Source organism: Rhinolophus ferrumequinum, chromosome 8 (assembly GCF_004115265.2).
Source record: "Rhinolophus ferrumequinum isolate MPI-CBG mRhiFer1 chromosome 8, mRhiFer1_v1.p, whole genome shotgun sequence".
Lineage (NCBI taxonomy): Eukaryota > Metazoa > Chordata > Mammalia > Chiroptera > Rhinolophidae > Rhinolophus > Rhinolophus ferrumequinum.
Genome location: NC_046291.1, coordinates 39,727,783 through 39,751,213, shown reverse-complemented (window position 1 = coordinate 39,751,213; position 23,431 = coordinate 39,727,783). Strand labels below are relative to the sequence as shown.

At 34.3% G+C, this 23,431-nt stretch overlaps 1 long non-coding RNA gene across 1 annotated transcript; it reads right to left on the bottom strand.

The window, feature by feature from the left end:
* Window positions 1-4,958: 4,958 nt before the first annotated feature.
* On the bottom strand, window positions 4,959-23,100 carry LOC117026347 (uncharacterized). The gene is made up of 3 exons (XR_004423731.1): window positions 23,022-23,100; window positions 10,410-10,554; window positions 4,959-5,574 (listed from the first exon to the last, which is right to left on the bottom strand). It is a non-coding gene; the product is annotated as an uncharacterized LOC117026347 (long non-coding RNA).
* Window positions 23,101-23,431: the final 331 nt, after the last annotated feature.

Genomic DNA, 23,431 nt, shown 5'->3' with positions numbered 1-23,431 from the left:
ATCTCCAACCATAATAACATTTTTAAAAAGTTAATATGCAGTAATCTATAACTTATAACAATAGCACTCAAACTTAGGTATATTCCTACTTACTCCTTTCTCTTCCTATGCTTTGCTGCCTTTTTTATTTTCTTGGTCAACTTATCTTAATTTTAGCATTTTTTTATATTACATTGAAATGGCATAGAAATATTGTGTCCAGGCTCCATTCAACCTGTTCCATGGATTACCCTGTACTATTCAGTCTCTACATAAAAACGGAGTGCATGAGATTAGCAAGAAACTCTCATATTATAATAATTTTCATTCACTCTGAGTAAAATCATAATCTAAAAATAATTTTCATTTTTTTTAAATTTTAAACATTGAATCCACAAAAAATCATTTTACTTAAAGTATATCTAATCATGAATTTACCAAAATCTCCCATGAAGCATTCAATTATGTAAAGAAACACCACACAGCAAAAAAAATTTGTAATCGGTGGTTTAGTCATTCATTAGACTAGTATTAAGTCATGAGGTGTAACATGATGCAGAGTACTCTCCTAGACAATTTTCTCAATGACTTTTTTTAATATTCTAAATAGTCTTATTTTTTCAATTACAATTGACATTTAATATTATTTTATATTAGTTTCAGGTGTACAGCATAATGATTAAACATTTATATAATTTATGAAGTGATTCCCGTGATTCATCTAGTACCCACCTGGCACTATTATTACCATATTATTGACTATATTCTCTATGCTGTATCTTATAACACCATGACTGTTTTGTTCCTACCAATTTATACTTCTTAATCCCTTTAGCTTTTTCACCCTGCCCCCAACCCCTTCCCATCTGGTAACCATCAGTTTTTTCTCTGTGTCTATCAGTCTGTTTCTGTTTTTGTTGTTGTTGTTTAGTTTGTACTTTAGATTCTACATATAAGTGAGATCATATGGTATTTGTCTTTCACTGTCTGACTTATTTCACTTAGTATAATATCTTCTAGGTCCATCCATGCTGTCACAAATGGGAAGATTTCACTTTTCTTAATGTCTGAGAAATATTCCATTATATATATGTACCACATCTTCTATTGATAGGCACTTAGATTGCTTCCATGTCTTGGCTATTATAAATAATGCTGTAGTGAATGTAGGGGTACATATATCTTTTTGAATTAGTGTTTTGGATTTCTTCAGATAAATGCCCAGAAGTGGAATCGCTGGGTCATAAGGTAGTTCTATTTTTCAAGCTGCTGCCCCAGCGCTAGAGCTCAGAGTGAGTGACTCCATCAGTGAGTAAGTCCATAGGTGATTCCTTTAAGAGGAGGGCCTGGGACTTCAGCCGCCCTCTGTCTCACTCAGCCACAAACACTGCTGGTTTCCACAACCAGAAGTTATGGAGACTTCTCTCCCCAGCAGTGAAACCCTGGTCTGGGGAGCCTGGTATAGGGTTGGTATTCCCCCCCCCCTTCTGGGGGGACTTCCACAGTCGAGATATCTCTCCCAATTTTTAATCATCACAGACCATTCTGTGTCTCTGTCCCTTCCAGCCATCTCAAGGTGGCTTCTTCTGTATGTCCGTAGTAGTAGGGCTTCCATTTGGATAGATTTCAGGGGATTCTCAATGATGGTTGTTCTGTAGTTTGATTGTAACTGATGTGGTTCTGAAAGGAAGTGAGCACAGCTTTTACCTACTCCGCCATCTTGACCAGAAATCTTGGCAAAGGTCACATTTTGTTTCTTCCTCTCTCAAGTTGATGCCAGTATTTATGAGTGCTTAGAAATAACAAGATAAATTAGAGGAAATTAAGGGTAGAATGCTTTCATTATGTTCTGTGCAAAGAACTCTGGATTAAAATTGCCTCCTGCGCAGCTGATGCCAGGTCTAAATAAAGTTGGTGGTGATTTGTGTAGTCAGACCGAAAAGTTTCTGATATTTTGCCTTCCTGAATGGAGTAGATGGGAGCTAGAAGCAGATGACTGTCTGGGAGGTCAGATTGCCAGAGGAGGCCTCTGACAAGGAGGGGGACAGAGGTCATGGGGAGGATCACCTTAACCAAAGTCAATTTAGTGTCATACCGAGGTTTAACCAGTTCTGCAATAAAACTGAACCAGCCAAAGAGGACTTTGTGTCTCTGGCTAAGACAAGAGAGACCAAGACCCAACTCACACCAGAACTTGCCTTGGTCAGGCAAATATTAGGGGGCCAAAGCCGTTTAGAAACCAGAATATTCACAGGACACAGTGCAGATCTGAGGATTGCCTCCACTCATCAATGCCAAAACTTTCCATAAGTCTCCTGTCCCAATACCAAAATTCTGTCTTAAAGAAGAGCAGAGTTGCGGATGGAGTTTTGAAGGAAATTTTTTAAATAGTTAAAGGGTTTGAGTTTGCCAATTGGACTAAAAGTTAGACAGTCAATTTTATTTGCCTCTTGTCCACCAACAGGTGAGTAGACACATGAGGAAGATCATGTCTATTATAGGCCAAATAAATGTAAAGCTTTTATATACACACACACACACACACACACACACACACACACACACACATATATATCTGAGTGATATTGTGTGTAAATTATGTAATGAATTATTAATTTGAAGGTATGGATTATATGTCTTTAAATTGTAACCTACTTCTATATTACATTTGTTACTTCTTTGTCCTTACATGAAAATTTAATAATAATAATAACAACAATGGTAATAATAAATAGCTAACATTACTATGTGTTAAGTATGGTCCCAAATTACTTATGTGAGATATCTCATTTATTCTTCACAAAAGTCTTGGAGGATACTCTTATTATTACCATTTTTTTTCAAATGAAAAAAGGCAAACAGAAAATGCTTAAATCACTTGCCAAGGTGAAGAGCCAGGATTCCAACCGAGGCGTCTGACTATAGAGCTGGCTTTTAAAATCACTGGCTATGAGACTGATGCATTACACTGCTCACTTTGATCTGAAACTGTGTCAAGTAGGTTCCTTGGCACCAAGTAGGGAAAAAAACGCCTGGATTCATAAAAAAATTTCTTACTGAGTTGATCGTGTCTATGTTTTAACATGGCAAATTCATTTTGGGCTGTTTCTATGTAAACTTGAAAAATATTGCACTTGCTTAAACTAGATGAGTTAAAAACTCTACTGTTGGGATTTCAGTGCCTCTATTGGCCTTCTTATAGTTCCATGCTTCTACTGAGAAGATGTATTCAATTCATGAAGTGGAGACCCTTTAACATAATGACTAACTTCAGGTAGTCTGTCTTTTTATTATTTCCCTTACGCTATGTACAATTTCTGCATTTTCCTTCTTCTTTTCTTCACTCCTTCAACTCATTAATTTTGATCTTCTCTATTCTCTCCACGTTTATCTCATTCTTTCCACTCCCATCCTTTAATCAGTGTCTTTGGGGGAGATAAATTCTTCATTAATCCTCTGTCCTTTTCTATCAGTATGATCAGCACAACTATGACAAAAAAGAGTATTAAAATAAGTGGCAGAAATTTGAAGTCATTTGTTGTTGGCCAAGTCATTTATTGTTTCTAGGTCTGTTTCCTTACCTGTGAAGTAAAGCTATTAAACTAGAATAGAAAGTCACTAAAATTTACTCTAGTTCAGAGTTCTTGATTAGGCTTTTTGAGTTTGCTGTTTACATTTTCCATAGAACATGATTAGTAGGGAGATTCCTCAAAATATTAAAAATAGAACTACCAGATGATCCAGAATTCTTGCTTCTGGGCATATATCCTAAAGAAATGAAAACAGAATCTTGAAGAGATATCTGTACTTCGAACTTCATTTCATCATTATTCCCAATAGCCAAGATATGGAAACAATCTAAGTGTCTGTCAATACATGAATGGATAAAGAAGTTGTGTGATATATATATATAAATAAGACCTAACCGGAAAATAAGCCCTAGCATGATTTTTTCAGGATGACATCCCCTGAACATAAGTCCTAATGCATTTGTTGGAGAAAAATTTAATATAAGACCCGGTCTTATTTTTGGGGGAGCATTGTATATATAGTGGAATATTATTCAATCATGAGAAGGAAAGAAATCCTGTCATTTGTGAAAACATGGAAGCACCTCGAGGACATTATGCTAAGTGAAATAAGTCAGAGAAAGACAGATATTGTATGATATCACCTATATGTGGAATCTAAGAAAGCTGAACTCATAGAAACAGATAATAGAATGGTGGAACCAGGGCCTGGGAGTGGGAGAAATGGGTAGATCTTGGTCAAAGCGTACAAACTTCCAGTTAGAAGATATATAAGTTCTAGAGATCTAATATGCAGCATGGTGATTATAGTTAATAATACTGTATTATTTACTTGAAAGTTGCTAAGAGAGTAGATCGTAAATGTCTTCACCACACACACAAAAAGGTAATTATGTGACATAATAGAAGTATTAGCTAATGCTACAGTTGTAGTCATTTTAAATATATATATGTGTATCAAATCAACACATTGTACATCATAAACTTACATAGTGTGATATATCAATTATACAGGTAACCCCTGTATAACACAGTTGTTAGGTTCCTAAAAAATGCCGTGTTACGCAAATCCGTGTTATACGAAACACAGAACTAGTACAATAAAGGGGGTTAGGTACCAAAAATTAAAAAAAAAAACATACTATTGTGTTTTATAATTAAGAGAGATATCTTTATTACAGCAATTTTCACCAAAAGAATAACATATTAATATGTATTAAATAATGTTTTCTTTGTCATCACTCCTAAGCACCATTAACTGAGGGTGTTTTCTTTTTGACAAGATATCTTCATCCTCTGAACTTAATTAATACTCTATGAACAAAATGGATTTAAAATTCTAATAAATTTTAAAATTCTGCAGTCAAATCTGATATGACATCCACGCTAGAATGAAAAATTTCAAATGAGATATCTTTTGCTCTTAAAAGCTCTTATTATGTTCCGTGTTGTTTGGGGATTTCTCTAATTCTCAAACCGTGTTAGAGTGAAACCTTGTTCTAGGATGCCGTGTTGTGCGAGGGTTTCCCCCAATTCTCCAGAGTGAAACTGTGTTACAGAAGTGCCGTGTTATACGGGAGTTACCTGTATCTCAATAAAATGAAACAGTAATGGTGCAGAATAAAATAATTTGGTGTGACATAATCAATCTTGGGAAATATTAAAAGTGCATCAATTGAATAGTTAAATACCCGTAATATCCTTGGGACAAGATTCTGTTCTTCAAGATATTAGAAAAAAGAGACAAAAAGGAACACTAATTTGTCATTACTACCCATAGGAAATGTAACTTGCTAGATGTTGAAGTGTGGAGTAATACAGGAAGATTTTCAGAACGGGAAGGAATAGAAGAACATTTAATCAATGCAGTCTTTTAGTGCATGGTTAAATTTAAAAAATGGCCCACAATTTTATTTAGTATTCAAAGAAAAAAGTCATTGCTTGAATTCAAACGCTGAGATCCTCTGTTGAGTGAGGTAGTCAAGCTAATGTGGCTTTAATCTTCTCTCTACTCCTGAGGCTTGTGATTACCTGGGTGATCTCAAATCATTTCATCTATTGCCTCCTAGAGAATTAGCAACAACAAAAATAAGTTATTTTTCTCTTGGAAGAGGGAAGTTTTACTTACATAGCCTGGAGTTACTTTAGATGTAGAGTTAAAAATCTGAGGCAAACTTGGGATTGTTTATTTGGAACACCAAACACATAGCTTTAAATTTCAGAAAACCAGAAAGAAATTTTACAGTGCCATTATCTGTTTATTATTTTTCATAATATAAAAGTTATAAAATTTGATCATTTTATATTATCAAATAATTATTGGTTACAAAAACTCATAATTACTATTATTATTCAGAGACATGTAAAAATAACTGAAATATATATTGTATCACAAATTAATTTGTTGTTAATAAGTAGGAATCTGTCTTGAAACCCAGAACAGTGTTAGATCTAACAAAATAGATCAGCGTGAAGTCGCTCTCATGCTAAGACAAGGCAACATTCCAGCAACTCCCTTGGATGAGGGGATAAGGAAATGAGTTCAAGGCAGAAGTGGCTTGTTAGTGTTAAGTATATAAATTGAATTCTATAAATTAAAGTGGTAGAATTGTACAGTTCAGCAAATAGACCCCTTGCTGAGTTAAATGTTTAGTGATATGTTCCGTAGGAGTATGGATAAATGGAGTGGACCCTGGCTGAAAACCAATTCACCATCTCATTTTGGTTTGAATGTTAACTGTGGGCAAAAGCTCAACCTCTCTGAGCCTCAGCTTCCTCATTGGCAAGAAGTCCTTGGTTTTAATTGATCTCTATGGTCCTTTTCAGCTCTAAGATTTGTAATTGTGTCTTCTGGGACTGCAGTTTTCTAGGTCAGCTACAAATTCCCTGGGGTGTGCTAAAGAACTTAGATATATTCACAAGCAGAAGATCATCTGTTGCTTGCTGGAGATAGAATCCAAGAAGGATTTAATTTCATGATTTAGAAAGAGGCTCAAGGAAGTGTATTTCCTCCATGTGGTTTCGGTTATAGGAAAACGTAAAATACATCTCTGCCTCAGCTTGTGGGTGGTTAAATAGGGGGAAAGTAAACAAAGGCTAATTCTGTAATATGTTAGGTCACCGCAATTCTGTGTTTGTAGAAGCTGCCTGAGAAAAGATAAACAAACAGACGCTCAAATCAAGTGAAAAAAGAAAACTTTTTGTTGTATCCAGCTAAAAACACATAGACTATACTGCTTCTTAAAATGGAGAAAACTAAAAGATGCCAATTTTTAATCATTTTAACATTCTTTTCCACTCTCACACAAACACAAACATACAAAGAACCCGCCTAAAAATCATCTTTGCAGCATTAATAATGTGCAAGTTAACTCAAGTACACCAAAATTCCATTTTACAATTTTTCTTTGCCATATATATATATATATATATATATATATATATATATATATATATATATGTAAAACTATATAGAGAGAGTTTTAATATGGCTGGATATAATAGAGGTTGGTAAATGTCCACATATAATCTCCATGCTTTCTGCAAAAGGAGTCACTGCATTATGGAGTTGAAGTTTGTCTGAAGGAAAATATAATTAAACATTTTGGAAATACATTGTGGAAGTTTTCCTATCAGGCAAATAAAGCCTATGTTCTGATGCATTTAATCAATTGTTATAGAATATTTGCCATACACCAATAAAAGATGCAGATAAGAATTTAGATGCACATATTTTCCATTATTTAAAATTGTATAAAATTTATTTATTGAGTCTGAATGTAAATACTGATTAAAAATCAGTTTAATGCTATTTTGCTGATAAAGAAAAATCAATCTGTGAAAGAGTAAATATCTAAGAAAATGGTCTCACTTACATGATCTGTGTTTTTCTCATGAATAGACATGTTGTATTTCTCTGTTTATAATTATTTCAGTTAATTCAAGGAATTGGTAAATGGAAATTATCAGTGCAATTTGGGATCATGCATAAAATCCTATACTTGGAGGTGTTGGAATTACCCTTTTATTATTAGGGCTGTTTCTATATCTTTAATAATCCTCCTGTCATTATTACATGTTGTCTGAAAAACATATAGTATGTTGAAAGATATACAAACATTTTAAATATTTTATTGGAGTCATTATTCTTGGATATTTGCTTTACATATGTATAGTATAACCATATTCATATATGTGCCTCAATCTAAAGCTAAAACAGGAAGTAATATAAAAATACTCAAACCACAGCTGTTAGCCTATGTGTAGCTCTTTTCTATGCTAAGAAAATGAAATTGAAAAGTTTCAATTTTTATTTCACAGCTGAGAAAATTAACAACCTCAATTATTTTAAAACAAAAATACTTATGAACGGGGAAGAGTCCATCAACTGTCAATCTTTTAACTAATTAGTTAATAATGTTTTGTTTAGCTAACATGCAAAAGGAGACTATAATTTCTACTTAATTTCAAAGACATTTCTTTGAAAATAAGAAGTTTTGACTTTAAGATTTTTAAATGATTAGCTAGTCAATTATTTCCCTTGTAAAAGAGCAGCAGAAAATGTCTAAGGAATGAATTTTCAACACACACTCCATGGTAAAATATGAGTCTCTGACACCTAGTTAGCAATTACTTTGTAATTTGCGTGCATGTGCACTCTGTATCAGTTCTTGACGTGGTGTTTTTATTTTATTTAACTCTTTAAATTTGAGGCTTTAAATAATTTTAAGCTTTACAAAACCCTGAAAATGAAATATATATAAACATATATATGTATGTGTGTAAATATATATATATATACACACATACATATATATGTGTGTATATATATATATATGTATGTATATATATATGTATGCGTGTGTGTGTGTGTGTATATATATATATATTTAACATTTGGTTGCTTGTTATTCTTTCTCTTTTAGTTAAGATGATAAAGTATGTAATGAATAAATTCATTTTTCCTGTATGACTTGGAACCATGTGTGGTCTATCTGTGTGTGACTATGTATCACATAGTTTTATGGATTGAAGGACAATGAGTCAAAACAAAAATTCTATAATGAGAAGTTTAACTTTTCATCTAAATCCCGTTATTATATGGAAATTCTCTTTATCAGAAAAAAAAGTTCCCTGTAACCACTAAATGTACGTACAGTTTGCATTTTGTTTGTATTTAATTTCCACCTGTACTTGAAATAAACAGAACAGTTTCAAGAATTTCTCAGCTATGGCAGAACATGGACTCATTTCACTAACAATTATTTATTGAGTGCCCATCATCTGCCGGTAACTATATAAGCAAAATAGGGGTAGAAAAATAAAACATATCTCTTTCCAGGGAACATAAAGTCAACATGTGCTATATGAAGCTGTGGAAGTGGTTGAGGTCATCTAGGGTGAGATTGAAGGTTGAGACTAGAAGGAGGCTAAGGACAAAATGTAGGTGACACCAACGTTTAATGGGAGGTAAAAGATTATCTCAGGGGTGGCCGGTTAGCTCAGCTGATTAGAGCGTGGTGCTAATAACACCAAGGTTTCAGGTTCGATCCCCATATGGGCCACTGTGAGCTGAGCCCTTCTTAAAAAAAAAAAAAAAAAAAAAAAAGTATATATATATATATATATATGTATATATATATATGTATATATATATATATAATATTAGCCCATAAAAGACTGAGAGAAGTGGCCATTGAAGGATAAGAAAGAGTGGTGAAAGAAAAAAGAGCAAGAGACATTCGTGAAGGATATTCGTTAGATTTCAACAAGATGCTGTTTACTTTTTCTCTAAGTAAAAAGTAATTATTATTTTCAAATAATCCCCTATTTATACTATTTTTCTCTCTCCCTATCCCATCTAATATTTCAGTTTCAGGGAAACAGATTGAGATGTCTATTCAGGTAGTCAGAGAAAACCGTGGAGCATAGTCAACCACTTGCCATCTCAGCAATTGTGGTAAAACAAACGGGAGAGTGGAGGGATTTATAGCTGGTGGCTGAGATTTATAGATCCAAGCCTTCCCTCTCTGGACATTGGCCTGGAATGTGACGAATGTGTTAAATTGAGAATGCCAAAGGAATGAGGGTTTTGGAGAAGTAATTGATCTACAAGGTGATTTCATGCCAAGAAAGAGTCCTTGCCAGTACATCTATGAGGGAGGCATGGTGTAGTCAAGCAAGAAAAAGTCTTCATTTTATAAGGGTCATGGATGCCAAATTTAGGGCCAGCAGATCTGTCATGGGGCCTGACATTCTGTGGCAACGTGAGAGATTAGACAGCCAGAAGACATTGGGGGATGAGGCAAAGATTCAGAGAGGTGTAGAGTTCTAGCAAGAGTTGAAGGGAGGACAAGTCGACAAAGAAGGAAACCCCAGGTCTGAGCAAACAAAGAATGAATAGGCCACAACTTAATCAGCAATCCCCAACAGACTGATCTGGGCCAGGTCAGCTCATCCATATTTCAAAGGAAAACCCCAGCATGCATCAGAATACCAGCGCAAAGCTAGGGGATACTTTTCCCCCTGTCATCAAAAGGTCAAGAGGCATCAAAATGCCTCTTCCTAATTTCCATGGTGTATGGAAAAGGAGCAAGGAGATCTGATATGTGGGTATTGCTAGGAAAAGTGAATATAGGTGGAGGACTGGGCCAAGAGCATCTAGTTGAAGTATAGGGTCTCTGGGCTATTCAGATGAGGAAAAGCTCCAAAGCACTGGAGATATTTAAATTAAGGGTAAGGGGAACAAGGGGGTAATGCCATTAACATTTTTATTTTAAATTGACAAAGATTTTAATTACATATAATATTCCCTTGGAACCTCACACCAATCTCAGGATATCTTATTATCTCTCTTTTATCAGTGAAAAACCCAAGATTCAAAGTGATAAAGTGACTTACCCAAGATCACGTCCCATTATATGGCTGAATCAACCCTGGAATGATGTCTCCTGTCTCCATGTGCTTTTCTCTTCTAAATTCAGTCACAGCAGCCACTTTTCAAACTTCATAATTTTGTATATGTCCAGCTCTATGTTTTTGAACACTCCAGAAAAAAATAAGCATAAAGTCTCAAAAACTGAAATGGCCCACCAACTTCTAGAACTGTAAAGATTTCAGCTGATGCAATCCATTCTAATTTCTTCAGCTCTGTTTTTCATTAATATTTAGACTTCGTGACATCTGCCTAAAATCTAGGATTAGTATCTTTGAAATGTTTTTAGTAAAAATAATTTCAGTTTGACTAATGTAAGGCAAAAGATGATATGGCATAGGAAAGTTTCTTGCATTCTGTATTTATCAGAATAAAAAGGACAAATGAAATATAAAGTATATCAATTGGTAACGGCTCAGGATATTTTCAATTGTATTTGAATCTGTAAATATATATAATATATTGTTGTTTCTATTAGGAGTAGCTATTATTCAGTAGCAATGCACAAAAATGACAAAAAAGCATTTTTTTCAATTATAAAATGAGATAGTTTTGCCTTCATAATTCAAAAATAAGAGGATTTTTATAGCTGTGAAATAGGCATTTAATGGGAAATATATTTTGAGAAAATCCCAGATAATTATTAAACACTGTGAAGCTTTACTCCAAGGAAAGTGAGGACACAGAATTAAGAAAGAAATTTAAACATGAAAACTATTCTCACATGGCTGGTCAATGTACTAATCACCATTTATGAAAAATATATACTGAGAAAATATGTAAAGCCACACAGCTTTCTTTTACCTAGTGTTCTTATGCATATTTTTTCATCTTCCAAATTTCACTTTTTCTATTTTCTGTTATAGACAGATCTCTTCTAAGTAGTTTATAATTAGATTTTCATCTAATCTAGAAAATCTTTGTCTTTCAACTTGAACATTTTAGTCCATTTATACTAAAAAATAATTATTGTTGTGTGGCTAAAATTGTTGACAGGTCAATTGGCTGTTTAATTGTCACTACTTTGAAAGGAGTATGTCTTCCTTGACTACACTGAAATTTTTTCTTTGTCTTTGATTTTCATTTCTGCATGTATGTATGTATGTATGTATGTATCTGGGATTAATTAAATTTCTCGAAATTGTGAATGGGTGTCTGGGACATGTTTTATTATATTCTCACAATTACTTTTCCCTACTTATACATACCTTAGTTTACAATAGACAGCATATATGTCTACATCTCATTGATAATGAGCTTAATCTATATAATGTGCTTTGGTCAGTAAAATGAAGGAGGAAGTCAGAGTGTGTCAGAACCTAGCCAAGGCCCTATGAACTATCAAGTGTTTTCTTTTGTCCCTCTTGCGCTCTTGCCAACCACCATGGGAAGAACATGTCAAATTGCTACAAGTCCAAAAATGAGAGTCGTATAGAACAGTATTAAATTTAATCCTCAACCAATTTAAAAAGATGTGAATAACAAAATAAATTTGTTTTACCATAGGCCACTGATATGTGGGGACTATTTGTTACATAGTATTATTGATACAGGTTTCTGAGTAATGCAGTATCTTTCATCAATTCTAGAAAATCCCAGCCTTCCATTATCTATTTTTCTTTTGCCCCCCCTTTCTCTCTCTGTCTCTCTCTCTGTCTCTCTCTCCCCCACCTTCTAATTATACATATGCTAAATATTTTCAGTTTACTCTGTCTTTTAGTCACAAATGAAAATTTCCATATTTTGATCATTTAATGCTATACTTCAGATAATTTCTTCTAACTTATATTCCAGGTCATAAAGTCTTTATAACTTTATTTTCTGCTTTTTAAAAATATCTATGGAGGTTTTATTCTATAATTTCAATTTGACTCTTTTTCAACTATAGTATACCGTTTTAATAGATTCTTACTTCCTGTAGATATCTTCATCTTGTCTTTTTCTTTTTTTTTTCATTATTATAGTGAGGAGAATGGCTTCTTAATCTACATCTAATAATTTGATACTCAAAGTCTTTACAGTTTGTTTCCTTTTTCTCTTGTTTCGTCTGATTCACAGTCATTTCCTTGTAAGCCGATTATCTTTTATTACTGGTTATATTTTTTAAAATTTGTACCTAGATAATATTCATATTTTTTTGTGACAGATAACTAGGGTTACTACCTGTCCATATCCATGTTAAAACATGCCAAAGTTTCAAATTTCTTGGACCATCCATGGGTATATTCCTGATTTGTAATTCCATGCAAGGATTAGTCCTCTTCTGGTTTATATTAATCTGGAGGGTTTAGTCCTTAGAATCCAAGCTATCATGAGGGTCTCCTGTCAGACTTCTCACCTCATGTGTGCTCTCAGCTTTGAATTCTGTCCCCTTCATCATAAGGAAGTTTTTAATTTTCTAGGTCAACAAACACCTACAGGAAACAAGTAGCTTCTATGCTTGCTTGCCTCCTTGATTTCTAGCACTCCTTTTATTTTGTTATTGGTAATTGTTTACACTCTTGTCATTTTCTTAGTGTTTTAAAGAAGAAATTTTATTTGTAAATCTTTTATCTAAGTTTTAAATTGTTTCCAGCAGGATAAGTAATCTGAATAACCTATTCCATGATTATCAAGAACAGGAAGTGTCTTGGAGTTTTTCTAGGGCTTTCCATTATACTGCTGTTTTTCTGTTTAATTTCGTTTTCTTCCATCTGTTCTTTCCACTATTTTACATGTTTGTGCTAGAATCAATTCTGACCCAAAAGTAAAGTACATTTGCAAAATTTAGAACAGCATAAAGTCAGTGTTGTTATTTTGTTGCTGTATCTTTTGCTTTTATGGAGTTGAGAATAAACACTCATTTAGCCCCCAAATTAATAATCATTTTTCTTCCCTTCTGTGTAAGAGATCGTGCTCAGAAAGTCTGGAGAATTTTCTAGCATAGTATCACTGCCTTACTTTTCCACCTCTCCTTTTTTATTGCTGAAATCCTGTCTCTACTCTTCAAACCTGTGGCTAATGTCATGTATGTTTAACGAAAACCATCTTGATGCCTGTGTCTGACTGTTATCTCTGTATGCTATTTTCTACAGAAATCCTTGTTACAGTATTTTATTATCTCAAAAAACCTACTGTTACTTTCTGCACCTCTTTGATACTGACTGCTAATGGAATTACCTCCTTTTAACCTATTCTCTGGATGCCAAGTTCTCCACTATGACTCACTTTACCACATCTCCTATAGCTAGATATGTGATATACTTATAGCTTTCACACCTCTCATGAACTAGATGTAGTTCCACATCCTGGCTCCTCTTTGACGGTGCTATCAGTTTCATGAGTGATTTCATAAACTTTCATGTCACCAGACATAAACCTTTGCCATTGATGGCTAAAGAAAAAAGGTGATTATTCGATTCAAATTAATCAATTGATTTAATTATTTGTTTATGTATTTTACCAAAGGTGCAATATTTAAAGGATGAATAAACCAACTGAGTCAGAAATATTTTTTAAAATATTTCTTATCTATTGTATATTTCATATCTATTCAAAGATTTTGGTTACCCCACTAACAGTAGGGACACCCCTACTTTCAGCCTTTGAAAGTTGATTGCATTGACAGATTCTTTTTTACTGACATTTATTAAATGTTCTTCTCTCAATATTTTGGCCTACTTTTGCAACCTAACTCATGGAGGAAAGGTATCAGACATAAAATCTGAATTACAGCTGTGTTGTTTCAAAATGAATAACGTCTACTGGGTGAGACACTGAGTCAAGGGTTTAGTTTGCAGCATAAGGAAAATATTTGTGAGTGTTGCTGGAAAAGCTGACAGCCTAGCATATGCAACCTCCCTTTTAGATAGAGAAACATGGAAATGAGAGCAAATTGCTAATTTGGCTAGAAAAGCAAATTCAACTTTTGTAACCATGTCAGTAATATCCAGAAGAATCTTTGTTTGGTTACAAGTAACCCTCATCTGCTCTTCCTTCTTTTAGAAGATAAAGTTATGAACTTTTAAAACACTAAAACAAATTTCTGGTCTTAAGTTCAGTGAGAAAAAATTTCCTGGAAAAAGACAGTGAAAGCATTCTTATTGCTCAACATAGTGTTATCAAAAGACATAATAGGCCCCAAATTGAATTCACTAGCTATTATTTCTACAAGCATAAGCAAGTAATATGGTTGTTGTGTTGATCATAAAGCAAAATGCAGATTAGTTGAAGCTGTATGTTCTAACTATTGATTCATTATTCAGATAACATTTAAAAATTTATTTATTGAATACATGGGTTTTTCATTCAGATAACTCTATATCATTCAATTTTACAAGACAATTAATACTAAAAGTTAGACAACATAGTAATGACTTTTTGGGAAGACTGGATTTTAAAATACTAGGCTGTCTGTATCTTTTATTTATTTTTTTTAAAAAACTTGATGTAAATCAAACCTACTGGCAAGAAATTGGTGGGTTTTCAGTTGAATGGAAAACTCAGTTTATTAAGTCTAAGAGGTATTTATTTGCTATTGTTTATGAACCCAAATTTGTGCCGGGATGAATATGAGCACATGCGAATATGTAAATTGGCTGTTTGTGTACCTTGATGGGATTGAAAGAATATTGGAGTAGCAGTCAGAGCAACACATTTTAAGCACCACCATAAATTAGCTCTGTAACTCCAAATGAAGAGCAAAACCCTTCTTTTCCTGTTAAAGCTTTTTGAAAGCCCTAAAAATACAATAGCACAATGAATAGGTCATTGAAAGGGCAGACTAAATTTTTCCACAAATCTAAGGCTTTTCCAGGGTTAATCAACAAATATATATTGAGCTAAAACTTACATGAAATTACCTTGCCTCAAGGAGCAGAAGTCTAAGATAGATGATCAATAAGGTAATTTTTAATTTTTACTTTCTTTGACAATTCAATTCTAAACTGGGTGCCCTGCCTGCATGTGCAATAAGATTTCAGATTTAGGAAAGTTAGGAGAAAGGTACAGTGCATACAGAGTTAACTGAAGGAAAATGATCTAATGAGCTCTAGGGAGGCAACCATATTGCAGTATAAAACATTTTCTTGGCTTCTAAAGTAAGAATTGATTTAATAATGTAATAAATGAAGTAATATGAAAACAGAGAGCCAATATGTGTCAGTCAAAACCTGCTAGCAAGTTGACGAACCTAACTTCATTTTACAAAACCCATTTGTATTGGCAAATAAGCACCATAATTGACAAAATAAATACAATACAGAGATGTTTAAATTTAACAAGTAAATTTTGGAAATAAATTGCAATCATTATTAAGGATCACTGGGTTTTTAGATTATTTGGAAAAAGTCAAAAGTCATGGTTGGTCTGTTTATATGAAAAGCCTCAATGGTCAATTTTGACCATTACAGTCCACTAGATCCATTATCATACTACGATTTGTTAATGGAGCCTAATGATCGTCTTCACCATCAGCTATGTCCTTTAGAGGTGATCTGGAGAGGTTTTTAAGTCAATACATTTGGCACACTAGAAGAGACCTGAGTGAAGAAAGGGGCAAAAACAGAGAGAAGAAAAAGGAAATACAGTCTCTGATGATTCAACTGGAACTAGTTAAATCCTCAGGGATTACCAACCAGAAGTCTTTTAGTCTTGCTTAAAATAGCTGCTTTTTGAATTTGTCAGACATATGTGAATTAAATTAAAACAATGATGAAATTAGCTGGTACTGCCAGTAAATTTGTCTGCTCTATCCCCCCACCCCCAACTTCTCTAAGGAAAAATGAAATAATGTTCTAGAGTTGAAAAACAACTCTTTATTGTACTGCACCATTATGGCAAATTGGATAAGAAATTAGAAATACATGTAAGTACATCCCCTTCCCTTAACCTAGGGAAATAAGAAAAGAGCTTTATGATGTATGATGTCAGTAGGTTAATATAATTGCTTTGCAACACTGTAAATTCAAAATATTGAATTTAGTTAGACTCCTTTGCCAGAATATGTCATTTTGTTAGCCATCATTATCACAAAACATTAGTGATTAATTTTAAGTCATTAATCTGACTGTTTAAAACAGAATGTGTTACAAAATAAAATTTCTGAGATATCTAAAAATTAATGAAATAAGTTATTAGGATAATGTTAACATGGCTGGCTTTTTTCCTACATTGCTTTATTTCAGAATCGTTAAGTTGTCCAATAAACAAAATCACACATATTTGTAAAGGAGACTAGTAATGCTAATACCGAAAACAAACTTGAAACCGTTATTCAATTCATCCATACATGAAATGTTATTGGACTAATTATGCAACCCATACATTGATGTATTTTCCCTCTCATGGATTAAGAATCAAATTAATAATGAGACATCAGTCCAAATAATAAACATGTTGTAGTTCTTTTTTTGTGGGTCACTACTGAACTTTGCTAGTGTTGCTGATGTTATATCTTTGTAGACTCTTAATTTTTTTCTCATATCAAACATCTGCTTCATAACACGTTAGTAAAGTTAATACATGTACTAAATTATAGAGTGAATAGCAAGTCCACATCCCTTCTACCTTGTTTGGGCCAGTAATCAATCAGATACTTTGTTCAAGATTTTGAACCAAGAGTTTGAGAGAGAACAGGCTCTGAATCACATTAATAGTGAAGCATTACAAGGAAGGTCCTTCAAACACCACTGCTCATGTCCCTTAGCTGAAATCACTACTGCACACCTCCCCAGACCCCCTCCTACCCTATGGCTCGAATCACCATTGCTCATGTCATCAGACTTCACAGTATATGTATTACTCAAAACCACTTTCCTTGATTTTAAGGAGGGGACTTACACAAACAGGAAGGGAACATTTTTTTTTTTGAAACCTAGAAGAGCTCTCAGACTGATATATAGATTTTTATATTTTCTATTGTAATATAGGCCTGGCCATGTATTTAAAGCAAAGCTTATTGTCATTCATTGCATAAATTTTGTCTAGAGAGTGAAGTCCACTGTGTATTTCTATAAGAAATTTTGAATTTTAAGTCTATATAAATATTGCCAAAATCTCATAAGCCTAAAACAAGGAAGTACTCGTTACCAATTAAAAGTACAATATACATATAACATCTAGTATTCAGTGTTCATTATTTTTGATAGTCAAATACATGCCATCACAAAAAAGTTCCTTACTGTTGTATATTTCTTTTTTACCAATATACTTATTGAATCAAGATGCTAAGTACTTATATTTTGTTTTGACTAATAATATATATAAATTTAAATTCTCAAGTCTAATGATACAATGTAATTCTTACTAAATTCCAAAAAATAAAACAACACATAGAAATATACAAAAGCAAAAGAACTTAGATTGGTGTATTACAAAGTCACTCTCTGTGGGCATTCTACTTCTCATAGTCTCTTACAATCAGGCAGGGTACATGAATTTAACTAGGGTCATGCTTAAATAAATACGTTCTCAGCCACCCAAGTATCTGCTTCTGAAGGTCTAGAAACATTGGTGAATGTTTTGCATTTCTGGTTTCTGACCTGGATTGAACTGGACACACTGGAATAATGTGAGAAAGACTGTTTTTTGGCTGGAACTGGAAGTAAATCTGCCAGCATTCTCATGAACATGCCTTTCTTCTGTCCAGATTTGACTGTTTGAGAAGTCAAGTTATGTTAGATCCAGCCCTTAATCTGAGCTATAGCTAGACTATGAAACATTTCTAAGAACGATAGAAATGCCTAATAAAAATTTGAGAGGACAGAGATTTTAGGAGCACTAATATTGCCAAAGGTAAAAAAAAAAAAATTAAAATTAAAAAAAGCAAGTGAGAGAAATGAATTGTCAAAATATGTGTTGGTGAGTATGTTGTCCCCCCAAGGTGAGGTGACCTGAGAGTAGCTTCTCACCTCATATGTGATCAAAACCACTCCAGACAGAAGTCCCTAGCAGAGGTTTTAGAGATATGTTAGTGATAGTCTCTCATCCACATTCAGTGGGAAGAAGAGGGCATGCCAGCCATTAAATCTCCATTTAAGTCTTAGCATGTTAAGCTCATATTTTACTACGAGGAGACGTACAATGGTATAATTTTGTGATTTATAAGTAACTTTAAACTCTGTTAATCTTCAAATTGATCTGTTTCCACAAAACATTATTTTCATTTTTAAAGTTATACATTTTTCAGAGGGGCAAAGAGTAATGACTTATCTGAGATTGTGTGTTATTGTTAACATTCTGAAAGTTTTTTTCTTCTCCTGCTTCCTCTTTTATCTTATTCAAATATAACTTGGTTCTCTTTTAGAATCATGAAATAGAGTTGAAAGACTACTTCAAAGGTCAGAACATCCTAGAATATCTTTTTGAGGAAATAAGTGGCATATTATCCCCATGTTACACAAACATTAGATTTTTGCCTAGCCCTACATCCCCAAGATAATCAAATATGGAGTATGTTTTTGCCTTTTCAGTCACCAGTGAAGGAGAACAGCTGGCTCCTCTCCTTTGTATATTCATCTTTTATACACTTAGAGATCAGGCTCATCTCTCAGTGTTTAACCAAGACTAAACAATAAATAGCCTTAGGACTTTACTCATCACTTTTATTCCTAGCTCATTAATAATCATGTGGATGACCCCTGAAACTTTTCTAATTTTTTTTTCCTCTCATAGATGGTAGGATTCAAGTAGACACAGTAGTCTTGAAAGGGCTTACCATTCCTGAAGAACATACATTTAAAGATTTTCTTTATGGTTCTTAAAGATTTTTGCACATTTACCTTCCTTCTATAACAAGGATGACACATAGTTGACATACGTGCTCAAACTGAGTTCGTTATTTCACCCATTTCTAGCCGTGTTCTGTGAATGAGTTGGCGGTATACATTTTTCCCCCCTTGTTTGCTATTTCCAGCCCAGCTCCAATCAAGAAGCTAAATATTTACATTTGATTTTGATGAATAACCAATCTGGTGTCTACAACAACCTGATGTCTACATGCTTGTCTGTATATAAAGGGTGTTGAAACATTACCACCAGCCATGGCAAAGATTCCAAAAGCATCTAAATTCTCTTGAATAATTAAATCGATATAACGTTTTTAAATTTGGAAGCACATTTCAGAATCAAATATGTACTGATGAATTATCCTGTGACTATTGCTCCAAATCAAGTTGACAAATGCAAAAGTATAGTAATCCAACATATGATTGATAGATACATATCTATATTGTTATTGTTTCATATAACTTCTGCACATTATAGCTAAAAACAGGATGTGTAAATACCCATAATGAGGAAATAATTATCATCTATCCTGATTTTTTTAATTTTGGTTTAAAATATTTAATATGCCAATATTTTCATCAATACTATTCTCTGAATGGTTATGTTTGTTAGGAAACCTTTGGCTACAAATGACAGAATACCTGACTGACAGTGACTGAAACCATAAAAATGTTTTTTATTTACTTAACAAAAACTCTCTCATGTTGTTCCAGCAGCTGAGAGATGTCACCAAGGATCCAGGCTCTTTCTCTCCTTCTGCTCTGACATATTTTCATATTTCCTGTTTGTCTTCTGATTGATAGGTATATGCCATAGCTCGAGACATTATTATGTCCATCCTCAGAGTAGGAAGAAGGGGAAAGAGGAGGCTCGTCTAACATTAGTCTCATATTTGCCTCCTTTATTGGGAAATTTCTTTTCAGATCCACCTCCTCCCAAGAGACTTTCTCTCTAATCACTTGGTCACTCCCATCTGCAAGAAGTCTACAAAAATGAGTTTCAATCAAATGAAAATAAAATCACTATGATTGGTATAAACTAATCACAATTTATGTACTAAGTTTGGAAGATTGCCTTACTTTCTGGAGAGCAAGACATCTCAGTCCATCACTTAAGCAAACTGGACTTCAGTTAGCGGAAAAGTAAGATTTGGGAGCAGCTGTAGGTAGGCAACCAAAAGTGTCTACCACAGTAACCATCCCTCCGGAGCCAGCATGCATTTAAACAGGCACCATTTATAATCAACCATGTCTTAGGAAAAATACGTTTCAGGAAATAACATAAGATAATTTTATCTAAAATGTATGGAGGTATATATAAGAGACAAAACTGTTCTGAAAACTGTCAAGAAAGGCTGGAATGTAAAGATCGAAACGGCTCACTGTGTCTTCAGGCCCCACATCAATGTTTCATCTGAAGTGAATGTGAGGGTTCTCTCTGTTGCTCACGCAACAGAAGCAACAGAAGGAAATCTTCAAGTACTTGAGCACTCAGTGACTGGGGTCTCTGGAGGCCTGGGATTATTTTGAGAAAGCCCCTAAAGCCGTTCATCTCCCTCCTTTCCCCACGGTAATCATGGCCTCCAGACATCGGGCCTGGCCTCCCTCCCTATGGAACCTCTCTATCCAATAGGTTTCATATACTAGCAGGATTCATCCCAATCCAGCCTCAGGCAGACTCAACCAGCAGGTGCAAGTGTCAAGTACACGGTGCACTGTGTTGACAGCTGTAAGGAGATGTGGATCTCTCTAAGCCTCACTTGCTTCATCTGTAAAATGGAGATAATAATAGCTGCTTCACCGGATTGTTGTGAGGATTAAATAAGACAATTACACATGATAGGAGCCAAATCAATGTCATACTGCTATAAAAAGGGTGGATTCAAGTATGAAATGAATGGTCAATGACCACTGCTCAGATATCTCTGGTGAAATAGTTGAGATTCAAAAGTAAGTAATATCAGAGACTTCTCTAAAAAGATACAATAAATACTTTCTAAATGAGAAGAAAACTAACAGTCATCTCATCTTTTTCCTCTACTGCATTAAATGCTGGCAGCTACTAGCATAATACCTACTGAATTTTCAAGTGAAAAGTTAGGACCTATGACATTTTTGCTCACTCAACAGATGCAACAGAAAGAAATCTTCAAATACTCGAGGACTCAGAGTAGTCTTCATCAAAACAAAACGAAACAGAACAAAAATGTTATTCAAAACATATTTTAACCAAGAATAGCAACCAGCGTCATCCTTTTTACAAGTAGGTCAGAGCATGTCATTCTTCTATTCAGAACCCTCCACTTGTTCGGTATTTATCTCAGGGTAAGTTGGCAATGGTCAATAAGGACCAAGAAAATCTGGCTCCTGTTACTTTCTTACCTCTTGTCCAACTATCCTCATTGTAGGGCAGTCAGGTCCAGTTGCAATAACTTCTTTGCCATTCCTCAAATATACCAGGCATGTTTCCACCTCTGGGCCTTTGCAGAGACACTTCTCTCTCCCTGGAATGCTTATCCCACAGTTATCTGTAAGACTTACACTCTCATCTTCATGCTCAAAAATCCCTTCTCCCTGAGGCTTCCTTTGACCAACTGTTTATTTGATTACCCTCATCCTCAATTCCACTTTTCTCCGTTCTTGTCATTGCAGTATGAGCTAGAATATGGATTGTCTGTGTCTCCCATATCAACTTTTTAAAATCTTTTTTCTTTTGGTTGAGGTTTGTCTGATCATTTCATTCAACTGTATTTCCAACTTTCTAATTCTTTTTTTTAAAACTTATTAGGTTGCTGCAAAAGTAATTGCAGTTTAAAAGGCTAAAAATAATTGCAAAACCCACAATTACTTTTGCACCAACCTAATATATCTCTATTATTACTTGTTTAATTTTCTGCATATTTTTAGTTTTTAAGAGTTTCTCTTGGTCTATGATTACTTTTAATCCCTAATAACTTATTTTTGTATGGATGATATATATTCTCTCAAATATCTCTAAACACATATTAGAATTTTTAAATTCTCTACTATTCCTTGCATTATTTCTATGTCTGGGATCTGTTATTCTGTTTTTCCATCTTGGTCCTTCTCTTCCAGGCTTTTAAGTATTCCTCAAGGTTTAATAATCCTTGGTTAACAATCCACATTTATGAACAGAATTAGATTTGACAGCATAATTGCTATCATACTTTTTCTTTTTGGTGGTATATACATATACCTGTCTACCTAAATAGGAAGGGCTGCCAGATCTGCGTGTAAGTTCATGGGTCCTGTTGAAAATCAAGCTTTCCTTTATGGTACATACCTGAGAGTAGGAAGGCTAGGTGAAGAACTCCACAAATACCAAAAGGAAGCATATGTTTTACTGTTGTGGAAATATCATGTGTTTCAGGTTCTTCTTTACTTCCTTCACTTCACTGCACAGATTATGATTGACCCCTCTCTAAATCTATTTCTCACTCTGAGTAGGAGGTATGTCTTGGATTTCCATCTGTGAACAAATGTTCTAGAATGCTGCTCCAAAAATGCATGGGAGGATGAGGAGCCACCTTAGCCATATGCATTTCTGTGACTCTGCCCAATCTTGCTCTTTAGGTGTCTGCCAGCTCCAAACTTGAAATTTCCCTGTGGCTCAGCTAGGAAAAGATTCTCTCTCAACTGCAGCATCTTAACCCTGCATTTGTTCAAAGCTGTGACTTTTTTCACCAGTCTGCTTTATCTATTAGTATAACCCCTACCACTTCCAGAGTTCCAGAAGTCTGCTTTGGTGGAGGAATCCTCTTTTGTTTGCAATATTATCAAGGACTCACTTACCTTTGTATCTTCATTGTCGTTCTATGGGATCCATGAATGGAAGAGAGGTACATGTGTGTGCCCAGTTTGCCATTGTAGACTGAAAAACAGGATGAAAGTGTTAACTGTACAGTGGCAAGAAAACATATTTCAAATGAAGAAATTAAAATACTGTAATAGGAGTAGGAATGTGAATTAGGGGTTTTCCTAAGCGAAACCACTATGCTATTCCCTATTACTCATCTTTTAACCACCAGTAAAAGGAACTTCACTATGTTTTTATATCCTTATGGCTTAACTCTCCTTGCTCTCAAGGCTTCTCATAAAATATAAGATAATGACCCAGGAATCTACACTTGATCTTAGCCAAAAGGCCGAAAAGCGATTGGCCCAGGAATCTAACACCTATCTTTTTAGTCTATATTCAGAAA